This window comes from Lissotriton helveticus, chromosome 9, assembly GCF_964261635.1.
Source record: "Lissotriton helveticus chromosome 9, aLisHel1.1, whole genome shotgun sequence".
Lineage (NCBI taxonomy): Eukaryota > Metazoa > Chordata > Amphibia > Caudata > Salamandridae > Lissotriton > Lissotriton helveticus.
In genome coordinates this window covers 94,444,631-94,464,928 of record NC_136070.1, presented here as the reverse complement: position 1 = coordinate 94,464,928, position 20,298 = coordinate 94,444,631, and the positions used below count along the sequence as shown (strand labels likewise).

The following is a 20,298-nucleotide window of genomic DNA, read 5'->3' as shown; positions in this document are numbered from 1 at the left end:
CGGGTCATGAAATCGTTCACCCTACGGAGGTTGCCGATCTCCGTCTGTATCTCCGAGACATCTTCCGTGAGGCTGGACGACTTGAGATCCAATGACTTCACCTTCTCATTGGTTTTCGACAGGTCGGCTCGAATCGAGTTCACATCAATGGCCACGGTGTCGATTTTGTGGGCCAAAGCTTCATATTGTTGGCATATCGTCTCCTTCATGCCAGAAATGGCGCCCATGATGTCTTGCAAGGACGGCTCCGTTGAGGCGTCCACAATGTGGTCAGCAGTACTTGAACCGGGCAGGGCGGCTCCGGGGGACCCTTTTGAATGGGTATAGCGGTCCATAACGTTAGACTGGACCGGGCCCCCACGCAGGGGCGTCTTGGTCTTCCGAGTCTCTCGGTCCCCTCTGCCCGCCATGCTAGAACTGCGTCACCAGGAGAGTTACCAGGCTCGATGGAATGGCCACAGGAAAGTAGGGCTTCGGGACCAAAGAACCGCCGCTAGGGTACCATTAGTATAGGGCCAGCAAATAGGAGAATCAACCAGCCAAAGGCCCGACAGCCGTCTCGCGCCCCGGATCCAGCCCAGGCCAGGCTCCCCTGCCAGATGTCTCAGTCTGAGGCAGAAACGAAACCGAAACTTAAGAGGGGGACCCTCAAGTCGAATCCCCCTGCCGCTGTTGTTCAACTCCAAGACGGCCACAGAGCCTCACCCAGTCCCGGGCATACCTCGAGGGCGGAGCCCGAAAGTTCGAATCACCGTAACTCCGGCACCCCGGGTCCAAATCAAATTACAAAAGTACCAGGGCAATCAGCTCAGCGTCCTCTACACAAATCCTCGTAAGGAGTCAGGATATGTTCAGGATATCATGCCGGGAGTGGCGGGGGTCCGGGGAGCGCTGTGCTCACGCGGCCATCTCGGATGCCCGCCAAGCTCCTCCCGCAAAGGATTTTTAAGCGCGCACACGGTGAGCTCTACAAGCACTAAGCATCTCCTATGCTTGCATGGGGATCACTGACATAATATCGACTGACAAAATATCGACTACCCAAAATATCGGGGAAAAAATATCTACAGACAAAATATCGGGGAAAAAATATCTACAGACAAAATATCGAGTTTGTATGTACAAACAGTGAAGTACAAAAATATCGAGTACAAAATATCGTTTACAAAAATATAGTTTTAAAAAATATCGACTTTATTAAAAACTGTTAAATTAAATTAAAATTTAAAATTAATTACTAAAATATACTTAAAAATACTTAAATTAAATTATAATAATTAAATATTTAATAAAAGTTATACAAAAATGTAACAATCATATTTGTTAAAACATATATATATATTAACATAATATAATTAAATAATATCCAATATTATTAACGTACAATAGCAAAATGTAAAAAATACTATTCCCACTCCAGTGAGTGCAACAGTGAGGAAAGCGTTGGATAGCGTAGGGGTAAAATATACTATTCCCACTCCAGTGGGTGCAACAGTAGGGAAAGCGTTGGATAGCGTAGGGGTAAAAATTACTATTCCCACTCCAGTGGGTGCAACAGTAGGGAAAGCGTTGGACAGCGTAGGGGTTAAAATTACTATTCCCACTCCAAACAGTGCAACAGTAGGGAAAGCGTTGGATAGCGTAGGGGTAAAAATTACTATTCCCACTCCAGTGGGTGCAACAGTAGGGAAAGCGTTGGACAGCGTAGGGGTTAAAATTACTATTCCCACTCCAAACAGTGCAACAGTAGGGAAAGCGTTGGATAGCGTAGGGGTTTCAATTACTATTCCCACTCCAAAGAGTGCAACAGTAGGGAAAGCGTTGTATAGCGTAGGGGTTTAAATTACTATTCCCACTCCAGTGGGTGCAACAGTAGGGAAAGCGTTGGATAGCGTAGGGGTTAAAATTACTATTCACACTCCAGTGAGTGCAACAGTAGGGAAAGTGTTGGATAGCGTAGGGGTAAATATTACTATTCCCACTCCAGTGGGTGCAACAGTAGGGAAAGCGTTGGATAGCGTAGGGGTTTAAATTACTATTCCCACTCCAAAGAATGCAACAGTAGGGAAAGCGTTGGATAGCGTAGGGGTTTAAATTACTATTCCCACTCCAGTGGGTGCAACAGTAGGGAAAGTGTTGGATAGCGTAGGGGTTAAAATTACTATTCCCACTCCAGTGAGTGCAACAGTAGGGAAAGTGTTGGATAGCGTAGGGGTAAAAATTACTATTCCCACTCCAGTTAGAGCAACAGTAGGGAAAGCGTTGGATAGCGTAGGGGTTTAAATTACTATTCCCACTCCAAAGAGTGCAACAGTAGGGAAAGCGTTGGATAGCATAGGGGTTTAAATTACTATTCCCACTCCAAAGAGTGCAGCAGTAGGGAAAGCATTGGATAGCGTAGAGGTAAAAATTACTATTCCCACTCCAGTGGGTGCAACAGTAGGGAAAGCATTGGATAGCGTAGGGGTAAAAATTACTATTCCCACTCCAGTGAGTGCAACAGTAGGGAAAGTGTTGGCTAGCGTAGGGGTAAAAATCACTATTCCCACTCCAGTGGGTGCAACAGTAGGGAAAGTGTTGGATAGCGTAGGGGTAAAAATTACTATTCCCACTCCAGTGGGTGCAACAGTAGGGAAAGCGTTGGATAGCGTTGGGGTAAAAATTACTATTCCCACTCCAAAGAGTGCAACAGTAGGGAAAGCGTTGGATAGCGTAGGGGTAAAAATTACTATTCCCACTCCAGAGAGTGCAACAGTAGCGAAATTAAATACTTCATATATTATATCAATAAATATAACTTAATATGTATCAAAAATTGATTAAAAGTAATTACGAATTTAATATAATATAATAATTAATCCATTAAAATTACAAATTACATTTAATTATTACAATTATTTAACTATTAATACAAATTAATTACAAATTAACAATTAATAATTTAACATTTAAAAATTAATTTACAATAAATTCAAATTAAATTCAATAAATTGAATTTGATTTATTTAATTAATTATAAATACATTACTTCCCATCCTATTCCCCTATAAACCCACAACCCACTACAGAAAATAAATTATTAAATTGACATAATTAGCAATTAATCAATTAAATAAAATTAATTAGCAATTCTAATTTAATTAATTACCCATAAAAAATTAATTAACAATTAATTCTACAACAATAACAATAAATATGTTTGCATATTTAATTAATTATTAATAAATTACTTCCCACCCAATTCCCCTATAAACCCACAACCCGCTACAGAAAATAAATTAGAAAAATTAACATAATTAACAATTAATCAATTAATTTAAATTAATTGCCAATTAAAATGTAATTAATTACCAAATATAAATTAATTAACAAATAATTAAAAATTAATAACAATAAATACATTTACATATTTAATTAATTATTATTAAATTACTTCCCACCCTATTCCCCTATAAACCCACAACCCGCTACTAAATTAAATAACGCAAAAATAAAAAAATAAAAATGTCATTAATTATTATTATTTATAACATAAATACACACTTTTCACACATATAATAACATAAAAAACACTATAAAAAATCAATATTATTAAAAACGATATTTTTGATGTCTATATTCTGTTCATCGATATTTCGTCCAGTCGATATTTAAAACTCGATATTATGTCCAGTCCATATTTTGAAGTCGATATTTTGACTGTTCACCCTTGCATGGTCATCCACCATCACAGACCACCTGCCAGTTTTCTCATTCATGCAGGTTTATGCTTTCTCCTTTTTGTCATGTTTTCCCATCTTTCCTTTCCTCCTTTTTTCCACCATTGTGTGTTTCTCACTCTCTTGCTCAAGGAGAAAATCTGATGAGGAAAATAAAGTGCTGGTTCTTCCAAAAATTAGTGCTGATTGCCCCCACCAGTTCATATTAAGCACTGGGTCATCCCCATGCACAGATTTCTTGAACCTTTTTCCTTACACTCACTCTCAGCATCCACTTAACAACGCGCCATCAGGTGAGTACTATGACCCTGTATTTATTTATTAATGGGCTTCTATAACTGGTTACACTTAAGCGCCTTAAAATGATCAACGAAATGGTTACTAACAAGTAAGAAAAGCATTGGTAAATCCAAATCCTGATGCCGAAACCACCACCACCCCCAGCAACGTCAGCCAGCCTACCGTCTCAACATGGACTCTGTCACCACGAAGGCCCCACCACAACGATGAAGAGCATTCACTTAGGAGCCCGCATGGACACCTGCCTGCTTCACATCTTCCACAGAGCCGCCGCCCCCATCGCTCCTGAGCTAAGACGCACCATCAACGCCTCCTTCAAATCAGGCACTTTCCCCGACGACAGGAAACGCGCGGAAGTCAAGCCCCTCCTCAAGAAGCCCTCCGCAGACCCTACAGACCTCATAAACTACAGACCCATCTCTCTCCTCCCCTTTGGGGCTAAAGTCACAGAGAAGATCATCAACACTCAACTCACGAACTTCATTGAAGCCAACTCCATTCTCGACTCTTCCCAATCTGGATGCCGTAGCAATTGCAGCCACGAGACCGCTCTCCTCGTCGCCACATCCGACATCCGCACCATCCTCAACCAGGGCCACATGGCGGCCCTCATCTTACTTGACCTCTCTGCAGCCCCCGACACTGCCTCCCACCACACTCTCACCGCCAGACTCCACAACGCCGGCATTCGGGGAACTGCCCTCGGCTGGATCTGCTCTTTCCTCACCGGCTGAACCCAATAATCAGACTCCTGCCTTTCCTTTCCGAACCCACTGAGATCAACTGTGGAGTACCCCAAGGATCATCGCTCAGCCCCAAACTCTTCAACATTTACATGGCCCCCCTCGCCACCATCGTCAGAAAACATGGGCTCAGCATAGTATCCTACGCCAATAGCACCCGGCTCATCTTCTTCCTCACGAGGCAACCAGACACCAACAGACTCAGCTTCCCGGAAGGAATGAAAGACGTTGCTTCCTGGATGAGCAGCAGCTGTCTGAAGCTCAACTCAGAGAAGACAGAAGTCCTCGTCCTCGGACCCACCCCCTCAGAATGGAACAATACCTGGTGGCCCTCCGCCCTCGACAGTCCCCCTACTCTCACGGACCACGCCTGCAACCTCTGCATCATACTTGACTCCTCCCTCACCATGACCCGACAGATAAACGCTGTCTCCTCCTCATGCTATAACACCCTCTGCATCCTTTGCAAGACCTTCAAGTGGATCCCCGCCGAATCCAGAAAGACAGTCACCCAAGCACCCATAACCAGCAGACTGGACTACGGAAAAGCCCTCTAAGCTGGAATTAACAAATCACTGCTCTGGAAACTCCAGACTATCCAAAACACCGCCTCCAGGCTCATCCTTGACATCCCATGACATGAACACATCACCTAGCACCTACAACACCTCCACTGGCTCCCCGTCGAGAAGAGGGTAACCTTCAAGCTACTCACTCACGCCTACAAATTCCTGACACAACACCGAACCCCAATACCTCAACGAAAGAGTCTCCTACCAAATGCTCCTTTGGTGTGATAAATACTAAAATATTGAGGTAAGCGCTTGAATTAGGAGAAGAACAATGAGATAGAAAGGAATGCTACTGCCATCATATCACGAGCAAGGGATTGAACAAAGCACACTCTAAGTCCATGTTGCATAAAGTTAGGCTGTTGCCAACTGACTGTAAAACCTAAAAAAACACATGAGAAAATGGTGCATCATTAGAGAATTCGTGCTAGAAAGAAAGCAGGAAATCAAAGAAAAATGACAGAAGGCGACCACGAAGGAGGTACACATTCTAAGAATGATGGGTCACGACTGAGTCATAAATTCATTTGCTAAGAGAGGCCTATAGTCCAGACTCCTGCAGATAGAGAGCTAGAGAAATTGCACGAAATCTCACCTTCCATTGCAGATTGATGTTATGAGGACATTTTTCTTACCTTGCCTTCAAAACGATCATCCGCAGGGACAAACATAGCACCTCAGCAATGACATGGAGGAGGCTTCGTGGGATTCCCACGTGGACAGAGGGTGCAGAATGGGCGGCAGAGAAAAATCTGGCACGCCATACGTGATGCAAAGTACAGAGGAAACATTGAAAGAACAGAGGCGCGAGCAACTCGGACCGTGAGCACATATTTGGCACTCCTTTTTCAGCAATAGATTAACGGGTGCAATTGCTGTGACCTGTGAAGTCTCTTAGGTAACCCTATCACAGCTGCTGTTTAATATATGGCCATTCTGTATATATATTAAGGAATATATATCCGGAATGCTTGCCACTCATTCAACTCCTAGGCTGATAATACTCCGGTGTGATAAATGTCGGTACCACCCACTACCGAGATGATTTCCGCAGACTGGCCATGTTCTTTATTCTAAGGGGGCAGAAGTGGTGGCCTCAACCTTCGTGGCCAAAAAACTGAGGTCATCCTGATAGCCCATGATGCATTCTAATATGACCCTCTTACTGCTTCTCACCCCCACTCACCCTCACCCCCCCCCCGCCCCAATCTTTGAGTAACAGTGATCTCCATCTGAAGTCGCAATAGGTGTCTGACCTAGGGACATTTTTGCAGCTGCAACCTCACAGAAGAAGTCATCCGTAGAGTTAATCACAGCTCCACACTCCAGTAGTTGACATCAGAAAGAATGCAAACTTGGACCACTCAGCTTGTGACAGACTACCAAACATACCTCTCAAAAAAAGGAAAATTAGAACCCAGTGGGCGTATCCATGTTTGTCAGAAAAATAAAAGGTTTTGTAACCCGGGTGACAAGGAATTTCCAGATATGTGATAGAACTAAGGGGCAGATTTACAAGCCCTGTATGTCACTTTTGCGCCACTGTTGTGTCACTTCTGTGACGCAGCGGCGGCGTATTTACAAGTGACGCTTCTAGTTAGATGCGTCACGTTGTAAAGCCCTGCGCCATATGAAACCTGCGTCAGGTTTCATGTGGGAGTTCTGGCGCAGGGGGGGGGGCATTCAGGTGCAGGAACACCTCGGAAAAGTGGCTGAGTGAAATCTACAAGTTTTCACTCAGTCACTTTTCCGACCCCACTGCGTCAAAACCTTGCACCTGCTTGAAGCAGGCGTAAGGCTTGACGCACCATGTTAGACATAGGCAGCGTTGGCACAGTGCTGGAGTTGCGTCGCGCCCGCGACACAACTCTGGCATGCGCCAACGTTACGGCAGCAGATGCGACAGGCATCTGTTTATACTTGCGCCATGATGCGCTGCATTGTAAATGCGGTGCATCTGTGGTGGCGCAAGGATTGAGATGCGTGTCGCAAGTTTCCTGTCGCATCCCTGCTGATTTGCAGGGATGCGCCAGGAAACGTAAATCTGCCCCTAAGTTCTTAATCTATGCTTTGTAGACTCTATCCAGGCATTCACCCTTTGCAAAACAATATTTCTTTAGGTAGCTGGCATATATAGTTCGTTAGCCACCCTCTGAAATATTCAGTTTCGCCACAGTTAGGTAAATAAGGCAGACAATCCCCTGTCCAAGCTGCTAAAACTCTGGAAGACGCCCCCCCCCTCAACCAGGTCATGCTTTTGTCTCACTTACTTCAGAAATTCTTCCAAAGCAGCCTTCTTCTGCCTCAAACTGTGTAAACCTCCCGACGATGAGCAAACTTTGTCTCTCTAAAAGAAAGGCGTAGAAAATGAAGAAAAGTCCGTACACTTATAGAGATGGAGTTAGAAATTCCATAATAAAATGAAGTTAAAATAGTTTCTAAATAAAGTGACCTACCTTTTTACCATAATCTGATAAAGCTCAAAGGAAAATGCATCCTTTCTAGAAAAATGTTTCTAGCATCCGTCTCCATGCCCACTCACACATCACACAAAGGGACCCATTGTTTCAGCTGAAGGCCTTAGCAACTGCTTTCTGCCAATTGCTTATGAATATGAAATTTCTGTGGGGTAGTTTTTTCACTTGCTGAGAAGTGTTACATCTGTTCAAAATGTAACAAAATAAAAACAGCATTCACATTCATGTTAACTCAGCTGCATTTGGCAGATGTCTTGTTTTTACTTCTATTCAGCCGCCTAATTAATAAAGTGCCTCTACAGGCTTTAATAGTCATCCACTTTTCAAACCTTTACTACCCCCCAAAAAAGAGTGATTTCCTAACTGACCTTAATGGGATCACCCTCTTAAATCCCTGACTTCACCGACATTTGTGAGGCAAGAAGTTGACACACAGTCATCATTTTTGTGTATTACTAGTTCTACATCATTCAGACCTGTTCACATTTGCACAGCCCTATAAAGCAACCGTTTGCAGCCAATCTGATAATGAACCCCGAATTAATGATCTCAACAATCATCCTACAGGATTTATCACACCCTAGGAAAACTGGCACCCTGCTGGATTGGAAAGCAAAATTATAAGATCAAGGGCCATATGTATCAAACTTTGATTTTGCGATTCTCAAATTGCGATTTTTTTGCGAATTGCTATTTGAGAATCGCAAAACGCTATGTATATAGGATTTGCAAATAATTTTGTGAATCCTACATATTCCTTAATTGCGAATTGCAAATTGCGAATCGCAATTAAGGAAGAAATTCTCAATTTGCAATTCTCAATTAGAGAATCGCAAATTGAGAATGCAATTTCAAGGGTGCCAGGGTGTCAAAAGGAAACCCTGTTGCACCCCTGAAATGTGCATATGTGGCACACATACATGCCCTAAGGGCATGTATGTGCGCCACATTGAAAAATGCAAAAAAGTGCATTTTTCAGAGAAAGCGCAAGTTACCACCAACTTAAAGTTGGTGGCAATTTGCCATTCCTTAAGGCCAAATTGCACTTTTTCTGTACTTCTTACATTGCATTTAAGGAATAGCAATTTGCGATTCCTTAAATGCAATTGCAAAATAGGGAATCGCACATTTAGTGATTCCTTATTTTGCGAGGCAGTTTTTCTTTCATACATACCACTAAGTCCAATTGAGATCGCAAATGCTGAAATTCTGTGAATTTCGGCGTTTGCGATCGCAAATTGGAATGATACATATGGCCCCAAATCAACAAACAAGTGGTATAACCTCTAGACCAGGATCAAGTGAAAAGTAAATGTCAAAACTTGGAATACAAAAAGTTTCTTTGTCTCACTCAGAGAAGACTGCATGCAAGATTCGGGAGGAGGTTACCCACAAGGCAAGTAGAAGTGCAAAAACGCTCTCCTCTTTTCAAGCATCAATGGGTTCTGTGAGAAAAAAGGAAAGCGGTAACCCTACCAACTGCATAGGCTCATTCTGGTTAGACATAACACAGTTCTGAGGGAATTCCACAATGCAATCCTGGAGTTGATTATTTGACTAGTAGCGTCACCGTATCTCCATTCCAACTGACCACAATTCATAATAACCCAGACTTCCCACCTTGTCACCAACACAGATGGTTCAGAGGATGGCTGAAATGGCTTAAGGGGTCACTGGGTAAACTCTTTGACAAGAAGCTTCCCAAATCTAAGCAAACATTGCAACAACATTGGCAGCTCCCACAAAATCACCCCTGTAAATACACCCAGATGAATTCATAGGATGACTTAGAGGGAGGGGAGAAGGGAAGCCAATAGAAATCTGATTGCAATAGGACCCCTACTGAAAGAACACTGTACAGAAAGAGATATTTCAGTCTTATACAGACTAAAACGTGACGTACAGCTAAAAATAAGCTCACATACATAACTGCTTAGGAAACAGATCTGAGAATACAAATATCAGAAGAATCATTCATGATCACATGGTCTAGGGTGGCAAAAGCATCAATATGCAGCCAACACAAAAACTTCTATAAATGATTATTATGGTGGTATTTGACCCCAGCTAATCTTCATACAGTGTTTGGATCGGGATATCTTAAATGGAGGGGATTTGGGGAGAGGGGCACAATCAGACATATGTGTCTGTCATGCAACAATGTACAAGAGCTATGGAAAAGCATAGTAGAGCAAATTAGAACTATAACTGGAATCTAATTAAAACTAGAACTATTAACCCTGTTGTTTGGCAATACAGCAGAAGACTCAGAATGGACCCTTAATATTGTATTTGGGATATTAGTTATCCATATGCTGTAGAAGCAAGGATCACTATAGCACATTTCTGGGTGCTTCATAGCACCACCCTCACTGCCGCCCCATTGAACATGGTTAGTGTACGACAAGGAAAAACTAACAGCCATAGTAAGGGATTATAATGAGTAAATTCAGAAAATAATGGACCCCATTCCAAATATACATGAAAAATATAATGAATTAAAAAAGATACTGGAGGCAGGTACGTGGATTTGAGAATTTATTTCTCGGCTGGATCAAAAAAACAGTATTCTATGTGCATAGATTAGTGGATTACTGCTTTTGTCACAGAGATTCTTTTGTTACTCTGCAGTTCATAAGAGAGAATCCTAATCTAGCACAGTGACCGGAAGATGATCTAGGAAAGGTACCAAATCGGACCACATTTGCCGGTCGTACCTACCTAATACGGCTAATGCATTTGATGCCTTGATGTAAGTGGCCGCCTTCACTGAAAAATGCTTTCCTGTACCATCCAGCCTTCTGCCATCCTTATTAGGAGGAGTAGAACATGTAGCCGCAGGATTCCTAGAGCGCCTCTGGGCTGCCTGCATGACAACCGACTCGGGTTTGGATGACCAATTTGACATGCCGGAGAAGATTCCGGAAACTTATATTTCTTCTCCTTTCTCGGAACTGCTTCAGGAACTTATACCTTCTTCCCAGATGTAATTCATCATTGGAAAGGCCCAAATTGATTTCCTAGCGGAATCCTTAAAATCATATAGAAAACAGTCCATCTGTTTCACGGGAAGAGATAAGTCTAACCTCTGTGAGGCCCGCTCCAGCAGTGTTTGAAATCCTCCAATGTCTTCTGGTGTAGACGGAGAGGATGGTGCAACATACTCGTCCCATGTATTGCCCACAGGCACCACATCCTGTGTCAGCTCTCCCTCTTCTGGCTGGTCCTCTATATCGTCATCTCTGATGGCTATTACTCTTGGAGGTAGTGCCTTCTGTGGAACCAGTGGTGGCTGTGTAGTCTCAAAAGAAGGTGTACCCTGCTGCTTACATGGGGTGCTGGGCACAGGACCATTAGCTTCCGGGAAGCGTTTGTATTAGTTATTAATCATTAATCATGTGTCTGAGGTCCGGAATCAACAAGATTGGCACTGATATGGTATCTTCCCGAGGTGGCGGGAAATTATCCTCCTCTTCCTCAAAATTATTACTCTCCTGAAAAGATTCGTACCTATGCGATTTTGGAGGTGGGAGAACTTTAAAGGAGAAATCCGCCTCCAAATACTCCGACTTGTCTTGATACTCGTCTTCATCATCCGTATCCTGCCATTTTACCTTGAGCTGCGATGTACTATAAACAGGCCCAAATGAACCATCCTCCTCTGATTCCTGCATTTCCAATAAATGAGAAGGAGGAAGCAGCAAGATTTTACTCCAAGATCCCAACTCTGATGACATCCTTCCTGATTCCGGCGTCATTGAGCTCTTTTTTCTCTTCATTGATGAGGTCATCGATGGTGGCATCCTTTTAATTGTTATCATTGTCGACGAGCCTTGTATCTTTGGCGATTTGAATAGCATCGTCGACTAGGTCGTCATTGACGAGGTCGTCGTCGAGGGCGTCGAAAAAGCATGCTTTGGTTGTCAGGGCAGCCGTCGACGAGGCCGTCGACATGGTAAGGGATGTAACGCCTGTCGTCGAAGCCGCCGTTGGTGTTGCCGTCATTGACAGTCAGTGAGGGATTGACTGTCATCAATTTCGCTGCCCTCGTAGACGGGACTGCCGTCGACAGGGTGGTTTTTTTCCACAGACGCTTTAAGAGAAGTATGTAGTACTGAGGAAGATGATTCAGACTTTCTATGAGAAGTGCTCACAGAAGGCAGAGAAGCCGGCAATTTGTCCTTGGTCTTACAGACTTTTGGCTTCATGATGTCAGTTTTAGTAGAAGCAGACTCCAGCTTTCTTTTACGCTCTGAAGTAGAATGACCCTCTTCAACATCGAACCAGACTCTGATCTGGATTTCTTCTTCTGTAGCCACAGAAGTAAACATGCTTCTCTGTCTTTTAATATCTTAGCAGAGAAAGTCCTGCAATGTTTACAATCCCTGGGTACATGGTTGGGATGTAAGCAGTATAGGCAGTCTTTTTGGGGGTCCTCAGAAAACAGTCTAGCCTTCCCACAAGATCTGCAGGGTCTAAATAATCTCTTTTTAGAGCCCTCAAACATTTTTCCAACATGAAGAAAACAATACCTCTTCCTTTCCAGAGAGTTCTGAAGTGGAAACAGTAGGGTCAAAAGTTCACCAACAGACCGAACTGAGCAGAGCTCAGGGAGACTCCTTCTCACACGACGTGCAGTTAGTAATCTGAGGTATGTGGGGGCGTGGCTTGCAGCCGTGAGCAATGGCCGCAGCCTAGACAGGCTCCTTCTCTTCGGCGGACATTTGTTTTATTTAAGGCCATCCTCGACCGAGTGCTATGCTGATATGAGGGGGTCATGCTAACTGAACCCCCCCGAAGCGACCCTCTAGACCCCACGATGAGTTGCCCGTCTGCGGAGACAGCCTGAGTTTGAGCTTGGAGGGGCCCGAGTGCAAAATGGTGGACGCGAGTGGCGACCGGCTGCAGGCATCGTCCTGGAGGTGGATATGGGTCCCCTTCCTGGAATGACCTACCTAGCGGTGAGGAGGTGCGCTGGACTGTGGCTACGGGGGACCCGAGCAGCCGGATCTGGGACGTGCCCTGATTGTTGTGGTGTGCAGCGGAGGGACGCAGGGAGTTCTCCCACAAATCGAGGCCCCGGCTTTGGGCCTAGCTGGATAACGCGGCTGGGTAGCGTCTCGACGGAGTGCGGAGGCGGCACGGCGGAGACCTGAGGTGCGCAAGGGGCTGTGGAGGGGCTGCCAACGTCAGGTATAGGTGGCTGCTTTGGAGTGCTGGCCTGGGCTGACTGACGTCGGGAGGATCGGCGGAGAGTGACGCGGTGTGCGCTCCCGAGGCTGGAGATTTGGCTGCGGGACCGGCGCTGGCTATCAGCTGCGGGAAACTTTCCTAAGGGGCTGCCTGGAGAGCCTGAGGACCGGGTTCCCTGGTGACCTGGGCCGCATTGCTGTTTGGGGGCTTGAGAATTATCGGAAGCCATCTGAAGGGGATTCAACCTCGCCCATGGAATGTGGGCATAAACAAAGTGAGTGACAGCAGCAGTGGTAGCGGTGTGATAACGATTACACCGCACAAGTGTTCGCATGGGTTCACCTGAGACCTGGGACCCGCCTGAACCGCTACAGATGCACACCTGCTACGAAAAGAGTGGGGTTGGTTCTGCCTCACGGTACTGTTGGTGATGGAGGGGGTACCTGCAGGCGTGGGCCCCTGGCATAGGCACGGGCCCTTGTTGATTTTACGCTGGTGACCTGAAGTGTTGGAGTGGGTGTCGGCCCTCCATGCCGGGCCCTGCTAGATGACCTTCTCAGAGGTGCTACATTCTAAAGTGCTGTTGGGGATCAGGAAGAAGTGAGCGTGTGGATATCTGCCTGGTGCTGGAGGTGGGGGCCCCTGACTCCTGCGATCGACCAGTGTCTGTGGTGGACAACCTGCTGGGATAAAACTTGGGTCCTTGGTGATTTTCCATACTGTATCTATGTTTGGCTCAAGTTGACTGGCTGAAGGCGTGTCGGCTGGGTGTCTTCTGCATCTATCTGCGGACCCTGGATTCTGTAGACATGGCGACGGGAGGAAAAGGATCTAAGGCGAACGCCCAGAAACAGCTGGCGAAATTCGCATGGAACAAAGTGGGAGAAAAAGGAGACTCACCAAGGCCGGAGAAGGAGGGGCAGGTGGTGGCCCACGCGCCGGGTCCGGAACCAACTCTTCATGATGTTGTGGTGGCGATAGGGGGAGTACGTACCTCTGTGGATTCGGTCACTGCTGAGGTTTCGCTACTGAGAGCGGACTTCAGGAAAATGGAAGAGAAGGTCAAGGAAATTAAAATCGTCACAGGTACCCTGTAGGCGGACACGTTGGACCTCCAAAGTCAGGTGCGCAAACTGCTGCAAAAGCAGGAAAAAATGTCAGTTGGATGACTATGAAGGCCGGGCCCGCCGTAACAACATACGAATTTTAGGGGTCCCGGACGGACGGAGGGGCCAGCTGCGGACCTGTATGTGGAGGAATTACTCACAAAGCATCTAAAACCTAAGACGCTGTCCAGCTACTTTTCCATTGAAAGAGCACATAGGGTGCCGGGTGGTAGACCGAAGCCAGGAGCACCCCGAGGCCTCTGATTGCGAGGATATTTAATTATCGAGACAGAGACATAATACTGCAGACATCCCGGTCCGGTCCACCTTTGAAGATAGGTAACTATGAGGTGACGTTCTTTCCAGATTTCACGGCCAAGGTTCAGGCGCAGAGAAGAAGTTTTCAGGCGGTGAAGAGGGAGCTGAGAGATCGGGAGGTGCAATATGCGATGTTCTTCCCGGCACGACTACGAGTGGAATCGTGGTTCTTCGACTCACCGGAGGCTGTCTGGGACTGGATGGAGGGCTAGAGCACAGTGGGTAATCATCGGAGGGGTCATCCGGACAGAACTGGCCCGCAGCGAGGGACCCGGCTTGAGGTGGTGAGAACTGACCAAGCGGCAGAGACTAGTGGATTGGAGGAGCAAGGATGAAGACTTTGGTGTTGATTGGCGGAAGGTTTGATTTGGTGGTACTGCACAGTAGGGGGCGCTGGAGGGGGGAGTTTAAGTTCAGTGATGCGAGACCCCTTTCTTTTTTTTTTTCACTCGGGAATGTATGACATGACATTATTGGTAAACTTAACAGATGTGATATGATGTGTATTTGTGTTTTTCTACACATATGGGATGGCCGTAATTTGCGATAACTGTCAAACGTGTCTGCGGAAGGGAGGACCTGTTCCCTCTGCATTCCTAGCATTTCAGGGGGGTGAGAGGCACTCTCCCATGTTTGGGGTGGGTAGTTCTAAATCCACAGGCAGGGAGGCAGGGAGGGGGGTAGTTGTGGGAGCTGAAGGGTGGGGGGTCATTTTGTGGTTGTGCATGGTTTTCACACAGTGATGCACTTTCATTTTGTGGACTGAACAATTTGCCTGGAGTGCGCTTTGGGGAAGAGCCTCATGGGGACTGTACTGTATTGACCTGCTTTATTTTCAATGTTCTTCTTTTATGTGACAGACTACATTTTGATGTTGGTGCCTTTTCTCTTTGCAAGCTGCGTACCACAATGTTAGCTATGTTATTGACCTGTAGGATGTTGCCGGCAGCCGTGATGGGTTCTATCGTGGGTTTTGGGAAAGAGTTTCACAGTGATTGTAGTGCGTTACACTGTTTTATTTTTCATGTTCCTTTCTTATGTGAAAGACTAAAATGTTATGCTGGTTCCTTTCTTTGCAAGTTACGAGTGGTATTGTTGGCTGTGTTCTCGACCTGTGGGACTATGAGGTTAGCCGTGCTGGGGGATGGGAGCTGAGCGGGATTCAGTGCTATCTGTCCTTACCTGAAATGTTAATGGCTTAGTCGATAAAATAAAGAGAGGCATCGTCCAACAGTATTTGAAGAGACAATCTCGGTACTTGGTTCTCCTGCAGGAAACTCACTTGGTTGGCAACAAAAGTAAGGCCCTGAATAGATGGGGGTATAGGCTCTTGGTGCATGCTGACTATACCACCGGATCTCAGGGTACAGGTATCCTGGTTTGAAAGAATACTCCATTAATTGTCCGTAAAACCTGAGCGGATTCTGCTGGGCGGTTTGCGGTGGTTGAGGCCCAATGGGAAGGGAGGGCCTTGAACATAGTTTCTGTTTATTTGCCACCAGCGCTTGGCAAGGATGCCTTAGTAGAGTTAGGCCGGGTACTGACTGATCTCCCTGATGGTTCTCTGCTAATGGTTGGGGATTACAACATGACGATGGACGATACGACTGACAGATTCCCGCAAAGGCAGGGGGCAAGGCCTAATGAGCTCATGGCAGAGTTTACCACGGCATTGGGCCTCTCGGATGTGTGGCGGGAGCTGCAAGGCGTTACTACTGACTTTACATATTTTTCTAGTGTGCATGGCAGCCTCTCCCGAATTGATTATTTTTTGATATGCGCAGCCTCAGTGGGTAACTTGAGGCTGCCCAGGACATACCCCAGGGGTTTATCGGATCACTCCCCCGTGGGAATAGACTTTACTCATGGGGATAAGCAGCAGAGTAGCACTATTGTTAAAATCCCGGATATCAGGGAAGAGCTCGGGGTGCAGACTGGATATTTTTGGGAGGAGAAAGTAGGGTCGGTAGTGTCGGCACAGACGATATGGGAGGTGTATAAAGTGGTTCTAAAAGGCTATGCCCTGTCGTTAAAAGTGAAATAGGTTGCAAAACGGTGTGTGATTCTGGTGCAGCTGGAGGAAGCCCTTCGAGAACTTGAGTCGGCGCATGCGCTCCACCCTTCGAAGGAGGCGCTGCATTGCCTGACGCTAAAAAGGAGGAATACAAGCTTAAGGCGCGGGAACACATGTTGTCTAAACAGGCGGCTACCCACCATAGGCTGTATGAGCTTGGAGATAGTGCGGGAAGGACTCTTGCATGGCTGGAAAGGCTTGAGGTGGGTGCCCCGATTGACGATGCCAAGTGTCGAGGTTCTTTTCCGCCCCGGCGAAATAGCGGACGCATTTGCAGATTACTTTGAAACGGTGTACTCACCCTCGACGTCTTATACAGCGGTGGATTTGCGTCAATTACGGGCAGAAAGCGACGTACCGACTCTTTCAGACGTAGATAGGGAGCTACTTGATGCGGATCTATCCGATGAGGAGATTCGAAAAGCCATCGGCCAAATTAAATCTGGGAAGGCGATGGGGCACAATGATACCCCGGTAGAGTTTCTTACGGTAGTGGCTTCCCAAATGGTCCCGCACATGCGGGAAATATATCAAGAAAGCTGGGAGAAGGGGATTCTACCGCCGGACCAGTGGCTGGCAAGTATTGTAGTAATTCATAAATTCATAAGGTAGGCAAACCGGTGGTTGATTGTCGTTCTTACCGGCCGATCTCCTTGATCAATGTTGAGGCGAAGGTTTTAGCGAAGGTCCTCGCCACGCAGCTGGGAACGGTGATATCCTCCCTTGTACACCCGGACCAATCCGGCTTCATGCCAGGGCGGAGCACGGCTCTTAATATACGCCGGCTCCATAATGTGTTGGCTCGCCGGCAATATCTAGAGAAGGATGCAGGAATACCGTCACTGGATGCCTTTATGGCGTTTGACTCGATCGAATGGCCCTACATGTCTGAAGTTCTGGCGAGAGCAGGGCTTGGCCCTAAATGTATACGGTGGGTATGGTTACTCTACACCGACATTTTAGGGCAGGTCAGAGTGAACAATTATACATCCAGGCAGTTCCCCTTATGAAGAGGCACCAGACGGGGCTGCCCCCTGTCGCTGTTGCTGTTCTCGCTCATGCTAGAGCCCTTGGCAGCATGGATACGGCGTGACATAATCACAAGGGGTATGCGATGGTCAGACGAGTGCGAAGACAGAATATCTCTTCACGCGGACGATATATTGTTATACCTTGCAAACCCATATAGGTCCATCCGTATGGTCCTCAATATTTTCACAAATTTGGGGAAGTATTCAGGGTATGCTATTAATTGGGGCAAGTCGGTGTTATATGTGCTTCATGGATAGACTCCCCGCCTCCTAAGAGATTGTGCACTGGTGGTTTCGGAGGATGGGTTTAGGTATTTGGGAATCTTCGTCACGCCGGATACAGCTCTCTTTTTCACTCGCAATTTGGCCCCCCGCTGGCACGGCTGCGGACCGATGTAAAGCATTGGAGGTCACTGCCATTATCACTGGTAGGCCGCGCTGCTCTTTTTAAGATGCTGGCCCTTCCACGATTTTTATATATTCTCCAGAACTGCCCGCATAAGGTGCCGGATACGTACTTTGCTGCAGTAGAAGGGGAGGTACGTACACTACTCTGGGATGGTCCAAAGGATTGCTCTTCAGAATTTAATGAAGGGGGGCATCGCGTTGCCTGATATACGGCTGTATTATTAGGCCTCGCAATTGGTGACTGTCAATAGGTGGCGATATGTCCCGCCGGATGACCCGGCATGTGCTCTGGATAGATATCAGATGGATCGATCCGGGTATCTTGGAGCGCTTTACTCTCATACTAGGAGGTAACATTTTAAAGGTCCCACTCAACACACGGTGCAGATCTGGAAGTTAGCTAATTCCCGATTAGGCTGGAAAGGCATGCTTACCAAAGTGACACCATTATGGTGTTCGCAGAAACTCAGTATGCTTTGCCACCACCTGGGATTCGACAGGTGGGATATGATTGGTATTTCAACAGTTCATGACCTGATCAAAAAGGGTAAGATTCTCCGGTGTGAGGAGCTACAGCAGGTTTACCGGTTGGCGCCGAGTGAGGTCTTTCGATATCTACAAATCTGCCATGCTTTGCAGACGGCGTTCCCCAGCTGTGAGGATATACCAGAATCATCCCCTCTCGAGGATCGTCTGCTGGATGGGCAGTTGCACTCCAAAGCGATCTCCCTCACTTATAAGAAACTCAGTAATAATATGCCTGATTCCTTCGGGAAGCTTAAGGAGCGTTGGCAGGGAGACCTTGGGTCGATTGATGAAGAGGATTGGAGACAGGCGCTAATGTCACCTAAAGAGGCTGCCATCACACTTAGATTTCGACTTATTCAACTTCGTATTTTACACCGATCATATCTGACAGGGATAACTCTAGCAAAAATTGGGTCCCGACCAGATGATCTGTGTCTGAAGGGCTGCCGACAGTCGGCCACTTTTTATCATATGATATGGGACTGCCCGTTGGTGCCAAGACAACGCGTTGGCTGTGTGCCAGTGGTTTCTTTCAAGAATTTAATAAAAAGAAGAATTTTGTAAAGTACTTACTTGTTACCTGTCTTGACTTTTATGAAGTGCACCTTCATTTTGTTCTGAATTCTTATTGTAAATAGGCATCCTTCAGCAGCAGATGTCGGAAATTGGTGCACTTATCTTGCTTATCATTTTTTGAAACTCAAGGAGTTGAGGTGCTTGACCTTAGTCTGCTGCTGTGTTTGTACGTTTTACTAATTGCCATTCGCTCCATTAGAGACATAGGAAACTTTAACCATCTTTTTGGTACTACGTTCTAGTCTCCAATAAATTCACAACATTGGCCTCATACATTTCTTTCACACTGGAGCATAGGTACACTCCCAAAAACGTAATGAGTGTTCTCTGTAATATGATATCACTTCATCTCCCAATTGCGGCACCCACACCGGTTAAATAACAAATTTATCTGTATTAAGCATCAACACAGAACGAGCTCCTACGTCTTTAATATGACATAGGTGACTTTCATACAGGGCTTCGCAAAGTTAACAAAATATTGTCAGCCTATAACAATATTAACTATTTTTGCGTTCCTACCGTCACCCCTTCTCTCCCATGCCAAGCCCGTAATAGACTTGGCAGGGGCTCAATAACTAATGCAAATATCAATGGAGACAGGGGATAACCCTCTCTAGTCCCCCTCTGCACCATCCAGCTGTCAGGGAACACATTCCCTACTTTCACCCGGGCCCGGCTTTCGGTGTAAAGTAATTATACTCATTTTAAGTCAATTTCACCTAGATTATAGCCCCTCATATACCGCCAACCCACAGTGTTGAACGCTTTGTGTGCATCCAAACTTGCAAATGCAGAAGACTCCTCCCCTTGTTGAACCTGTTCTAGTATAGGAAACGTTTTCCTAATATTAGTAGTGGTAGTGCGGCCTCCAAAAAAACCTGATTGATCTGGATGAACCAGTGCCCCTGGCCACTTTAGCCAAGCGACGAGCCAAAATCTTCCCTAACAGTAGCGTCCATATTGATCATGGACAACGGGCGATATGATTCACATCATATCACGTCCTGGCTTTGGCAAACTCACAATTTATGCCTCTCAATGTATCAGGTAGAACCCCTTTTTCAAATGCCTCCCTATACATGTTCGAGAGTGGCCCACATAACAATTCAACATATTCTTTATAAAATTCTGCTCCCAGATCATCATTCCCTGGCATTTTCCCGATATTCATTTGCGTAATCACCCTCCGTACATCTGTTTCATCTATTGGGGTACTTAGCCCCTCTTGCATCTCAGCATCTGCTTCCGGC

The 20,298-nt window shown here is 46.0% G+C and overlaps 1 protein-coding gene across 4 annotated transcripts in view; it reads right to left on the bottom strand.

The window, feature by feature from the left end:
• LOC144782641 (uncharacterized) overlaps positions 1 to 20,298 on the bottom strand; it is a 589,272-nt gene that overhangs the window by 282,413 nt on the left and 286,561 nt on the right. For 2 of the 4 annotated variants that reach the window (XM_078661997.1, XM_078661998.1), the window contains one exon: positions 7,605 to 7,681. The gene's annotated coding sequence lies outside the window, so the exon portion shown is untranslated. Of the gene's footprint in view, positions 1 to 7,604; positions 7,688 to 7,790; positions 7,907 to 20,298 lie in introns of those variants that run through there. The other 2 variants (XM_078661999.1, XR_013601190.1) reach the window with 2 other exon arrangements.